This window comes from Psammomys obesus, unplaced genomic scaffold, assembly GCF_907164565.1.
Source record: "Psammomys obesus unplaced genomic scaffold, mPsaObe1.curated_primary_1811, whole genome shotgun sequence".
Lineage (NCBI taxonomy): Eukaryota > Metazoa > Chordata > Mammalia > Rodentia > Muridae > Psammomys > Psammomys obesus.
In genome coordinates, this window is record NW_026596125.1 from 12819711 (window position 1) to 12826268 (window position 6558).

Consider the following 6558-nt stretch of genomic DNA (forward strand, 5'->3'; position numbering starts at 1 on the left):
TTTTTTGCTATTCTCTGACTGAAAGCTTCATATTATTTCTTTAGTTTGCTCTTGGAAATCACAAGGCAAGAAACAGCCTTGTGACTGTCTTGTGCAAATGCTCTTTCTGATGGTTTGAATAGGGATGGCCCTCATAGACTCCTGTGTTTGAATGATTGGCCAACAGGAGGCACTGTTAAGGGATGTGGCTTTGTTGGAGTAGGTGTGGCCTAGTTGGAGGAAGTGTGTCACTGTTGGGGTGGACTTTGAGGTCTCCTAAGCTCAAGCTATGCCCACTGTGGCACCATAGTCTCTGCTGCCTTTGGAGATGTAGAACTCTCGGCTCCTCCAGTACCATGTCTGCCTGCATACTGCCACGCCTACTGTCCTGAGGGTGGATGATGGACTAAACCTCTAAAACTATAAGTCAACCCCAAATTAAATGTTTTCCTTTTTAAGAGTAGCCTTGGTCATGTGTCTCTTCACAGCAATACGACCTGAACTAAGACACTCATACTCAGATTTCTGTATCATGGCTCCTTTTCCACAGATTTACAAGGTCAAAAAGCCCTGTGTTTGGATGGTCAATAGTTATGGACAAATTCCAGAGCAGGCATTTGGAAGTTTCTTTCCTGAGGACATTTTCCATGAACTTTCAACTGACTGAGATCCACAGTTCTTGGCTATTTCACTCCTACCCTCACAAAATCCCTCTCCAGAAAATTTGGCATCTTTTTCCTTCAAGGAATATTTTAGCTTCTACCTAAACTATCCTTTATTTCATACGGGTATTAGTTATTTGCAGCAAAATTAACAAAACAAAAGAACCTCTTCTGCCTCACGTGAGAGATGAGTGGTTCCTCCGATGCACCCGTTGTGTCCGTGGCCAGCACACACATGCACATAACTTCACTAAGTTCAAGTCCAAGTTCCCATCAGACCTTTGCCAATTGTACAAACGAAAATAACACACTGATTGAAAGGGAAGGAAAACACCAGTACATGGGAGGTGACTATTTGCTTAAGGCAGAACAAACTGTTGAAGCAAGAACCTGAAACCACTGAGGTGGTGGCCCACGCCTTTAATCCCAGCACTTTGGAGCAGATGCAGGCAGATCTCTGACTTTGAGGCCAGCCTGGTCTACAGAGTGAGTTCTGGGACAGTCAGGGCTACACAGTGAGACCCTGCCTCAAAAAACAAACAACAAGCAAACAAGAAAATCTGGGGAGTGAAGAGATGGCTCAGTGGTTAAGAGCACTGACTTCTTCCAAAAGACTGAGGTTCAATTCCCAGACCACATGGTAGCTCACAACTGTCTGTAATTCCAGTTCCAGAGGATCTGCCACCCTCACATGTATGACACATACATGCAGGCAGAATACCAAAGGACATAAAATAAAAATAAAAAATAAATTATTTTTAAAATACAGAGAGAGAATCTGAAACCATCCCATAAACCTCAAGCTTCATAAACATTGATTTTGTGGTATGCTATGAAAACGAATCCTCTTCATTATCATATTAAGCATACTATATGTCAAGACATTTTTATAAAATTTACTTTTAATCTTCCCAACAAACTTTCTACATAGTTTACAATATCTCCATTGGACAGACAAGGAAACTGAGGCTTAGAAAATTCATGCAATTTACTCAAGATTTTACAGCTAGTGAAGTGTTTGAGTTGGGTCATGTTCACCTGATTTTCTTTCTTATAACTGTATTGTCTGTTTTGCTACCCAAGTAATTGACTCAGACCTTCATGCAAATAGATATGCTGAGATGGAGAGCTTGGCTCAGTCAGGACATATTGAGATAAGTGATTCCTGCCCCACCCTGTGGAAAACCAGTTAATAGGTCACCTGTCGAAGAACATTGTAAATGAGATGCTAACGGTGTAGCTCAGTGGCCTCAGTACTTGCCTAACACACGGAGGGGCCTGGGTTCCATTCCCAGCACATCATAAAACTAGGTAGCATATAATCCCAGAGTTTGGGAGGGAACAGGAGGATCAGAAATTCAAAGTTAGCCTCTGCTAACTTAGCATTCAAGGCCAATATGGTTTTTGTGAGATCTTATCTCAAAAGAAAAAAAAAAAAAAGCCAAAAACAAATAAACAAACTGTAAAAAAATTGAAATGGGACAAGTAAAGAAAAGAATATTATAGATAAAATTCTGCAGTTGATACTGGATGGACAAACTTTCAAACCCTCTTCTTCTTGCATCTATATCATACAGAGAGAGACACACAGAATAATGAAGAGATTTGCTCAAGTCCACAGCTGGCTAGTGCAGAACTGTGGTGACTCTCCCACCCACCTGTTTACTAAAAGACCCAGGCTTCTGAATTTGCAGGCACATTTTAAACATGTGTGTTTGTGTTAAATACATACATATATATAAAACAGAAGGCTGGATCTTCCGAGCCAGTCTGCTTGAAGCCCGCCCATGGCAAACATGCTGAAGCCCAGTGGGGGTTCTTTTTTTTTCTTTCTTTCACTCATTCTTCTTTTCTTTTCTTGGTTTTTCAAGACATGGTTTCTTTGTGCAATCCTAGCTGTCCTGGAACTGGCTGTGTAGACCAGATTTGCCTGGAACTTTGTATGTCCCACATATATACATACATAACTTATAAAGAGCTGGCTCCTTTATTAATTTGTGTGTGACTGGCCATCCTGGGCCCCACACTTTTCTTCTGCCTCTCTCTCACAGAAACAAAGGCGTAAGGAAGGATCTGGTATCAAAAGTCTTGAGAAACGTAACCTTGCAGCATAGGAAAAGAGGAGAGCCGGAGTATTCCCAGGAAATACAAAAGCCAAGCCCAACAGCAGGCATACCCTGTAACAGTTCTGCTGGTCTTCTGAACAGCACTCTGGGTAGCAATTTAACCGTCCCCTTGGAAAAAGAGACGAGACTAAAAAGGATCTTTAAAAACCCCCGACCCACTTTGGGGGGGAGGTAAGAGAGCAAAACTTTAATCCCAGTAGCTGGGAGGCAGAGACAGGTGGATCTCTGAGTTCGAGGCCAGCCTGGTCTACAGAGCAAGTTCCAGGACAGGCAAGGCTACAAAGAAACCCTGTATTGAAAAACCAAAAAAGAGGGGGAAAAAAAAAAAAGAAAGGAAGAAAGAAAAAAAAAGGAAAGGGAAAGGAAAGGAAAAGGAAAAGGAAAAGGAAAAGGAAAAGGAAAAGGAAAAGGAAAGGAAAAGAATGAAAAAGAACCTGCACTGTGCTGCAGCATGATGTGCCGTGGGCAGACTTCAAGGAGACTGGCTCAGAAGATCCATCCTGTGGCCAAAGTGGTCCCATGTATTTGAGAGTAGGTTGCTTGCTCTGTGCACCACCCTTTTCCGGTCCCAGGTACACTCCAGAGAGTGATCCACTGGTGTCAGGGCTACCTGTCTGACAGAGAAATGAAACCACCTCTCACAAAAACAAGAGCCCACCTTTTGAAGAAAAAAATGCACCCATCGCCTCATCTCAAAATCTCTGTAACAGAAGATAAGCCGAATTTGACAACTGAGGGCCTTGCTCTTGCATCTGGAGGCTTGACTAGGTTATATACTTACATTCTTACAATTTAACTTAATGTACAAGCCAGGTGAGCACACTGTAAGGGCTGCCATTAAAACCATGTTGTTAAGTTAACAATTAACATCCAAGCAATCTGAACCTCAGAAAGTCCACTTATTTGACTACCTAGCTCAGGTGGATTTTTTTTTTTAACATCTTTAAGTAGTCAGAGAGTACCTAAAGTACAAGTAGATGGAAAGGCCAGATTCCGACTCACTCAATGGGCAAGCCATGGTAGAAAGCGGAATGAAAGGGGTAGGAGCCACTGTGTTGCAGGAACTCGGAATCCAACATCTGCTCTCCCAGTCAGATTGCTCAGTGCCTCCATTCTATTGTTTTTGAGAAAATACAATAGGGTAATGCCTGATGGAGCGCTAAGGGTTAAGTGGGTAATAAAATAAGGAGCTCACAACCGCTCCCATACAAGGCAAGTCCCTAGCAAAGGTTAGCAGCAGTGCCCCATGTTTTAACGAGAAGAGTGACCCTACAGCCCGCGTCGAAATGAGAAAACTGGCCACACAGATTCTGTCTAGTTTTATATCTGGATATTGTTGTTATGTTCAGTTTTCACAAATAGCGACCACTCCTAAAAAATGTGAAATAAAAAGTTCATTAGACTGGCTCTCACAGTTGTTCCCTGTCAATGCTTCATGCAATCTGCAAGTGATTAGCTTTCATTTTTATTACTCCTGTTAAACTATAACACGCTTATTATCTCTCCCTGGGTGTGGTTTACATTCAGAATGCTGCTGGCTTTGTTCGGCATCCTATTTCAGTTATCATGATGAGTGAGCTGGTGAGAAACTTGTCTTGTTTCGTTGTTCATAAGACATGAGTTATTAATTTCTTAGAGTCTTAGAGTTACTGGTCTTTAAAAATATGGGGAGGAGAAGGTCAACAAACGACTAGGCTTTAACCCAACTGGTTAAAAGGACAGGATGTTCTTTCTTCCCTTGGGGGCCACAGAGGGAAATGAGAACTAAACTTGATGTTATGAGTTCTCATGTTCACAAATTGATGTCTTAGGTTTATGTGTCTTAGTAATTATGCCTTGCTTTGGATAAGCCTTTTCCTGAACGTTTAATCCAAAGGTAGACTCAGTAGTTGAGACAGCTGCATAAAAGGTATAAGCATTGAGAGTTTCCAGGGAGGTATCTATCTTGTGTGTAAACACAGAGCAATTGTGAAATGGGATCCAAGGGTTCCACCCAGCCCTTCTTTTCCTTCCCTCTTGAGTGGTGTGACTGATGTCAGTCCACAGCGCTGTCATTCGCTGCTTTTCAGGCTCTGCTATCAGACATTTACACTTCAGTGAAACTTAAGGTGTTACTGTGCCCAGAAAGGACTTGTTATGAAATCTCTATCTCTAATTGTAATTGCAAGATTTTATCACTGGGTCCCAGCTTATAGGACAAGCAAGTGAGAGCGCTTTAACTTAAGTAAAATAGGAATGTACTACAGGAACAAGACTCAGCTTATCGCCAGGGAAAACCTGCATAGTCTGGCCTGGGAAGGAGAGGGTGCCCAGTGAGTTCTGGGAGAGCTTTGAAGTCTTATCTAATCACGTTCTCTTCAGGGACCTCACCCGAGCAGGACTCTGATCTTCTTAAGCCTTTGTGTCACTCTACTCCAGATTCACGAGACAGGGAGGGACCATCTGGCTGATCCTGCTTGGGACCCATCACAGGAAAGGGCAGGATGCCAGCACCAAAGCAATGAGGGTAAAAAAAGCAGGAGGGGGGTCGTCCTCGAAGGATCTTGGAGCACTCTTCTCAGGAAAGGAATGAATGCTGTGCAAACAGAAATACATTTGCTGCAACCACCAAGGGGATTTCAGAGACCTGTATACACAAGGACATTTTGGATATTCTAGCAGTTTGGTAGCCAATTTATTTTATATGTCTGCCCCTTCTAAATGACCCTGTTCTGGTCTCCAAGGACTCTATATAAGTCAAATGAAATGGAATAGACTTCAGGATTCTTTCACTATTTTTTTTCTCAAAAGCTTTTAATCAATATGTAACTTCATTGCATTTAAACATATATGCACATATATTTATATTATTAAATACATATGCTTATATATATAATTTTATGTATTTAAATGCAGCGATGTTACAACACATTGATAAAAAATATGTATATATTGGGGTAGCCTTGAACTCATGATCTTTCCACCTCAGAGGCCTCCAGAGTTAGATTTACAGGTATCACTGAGAATTTAAGCACTTTGGAATACTGCTGACACGTGGTTTCTGAGGTAAACATCTGTGTAAACACTGCTATAGCTACATTATTGCGTCACCCTGAAGTGTGCAGCCACGCGCATCGCCCGGCCTACAATTTCCTAAGTGCAGCCCTAGACCCACACAGCGGAGTTTGGTGGGGATGGGTTAAGGTGAGGGCTGCTTTTAAATATTCAATAAGCTGACCGGATTTTCATGTCATTCAGCTTTGGAAACTACTGAAGCAGATTAGAGGTGTTTCCAAGTGTTTACTGAGCTCCTTTCAGTGGTCTAGATAAACTAGGCATCTGCTCTTTGGTGACTGAAGGGGAGGAAATGACTTATGAATAGTGTTTAAAAAAAACAAGATAATTATAGGATGGAATAAGTTCTCAGGAAGAGAGAGGAGGGAAATCTCAAACCCAAGAGAGTATCCACTTTTGCTTGACAAACTTACTTTTCAAGTCTTCTCCATCTCAGAGATTGGTGCCACCATTTCTCGAAAGTACTCGAGCCAAAGACCTGGAGCCTGAATCTACTCCTTCTCTCCCTTCTCTCGCTTATCCTGCCATGACATCAGCATGTCACATGAGCCCTGCCTCTGACAGCAGCGCCAACCATCCGTCTCTACTCTTAACCACAGCCTCCCCTAAAACAGGACCCCAGTTTCTCTCATACTTGTGACTTCAACTGCTTCCTAACTGTCTTTCCAACTTCTAACCATATCTATGTAGCCTTTATTCTCTGTATAGCAGCCAGAGTGAGATTTCAAAACGAAACA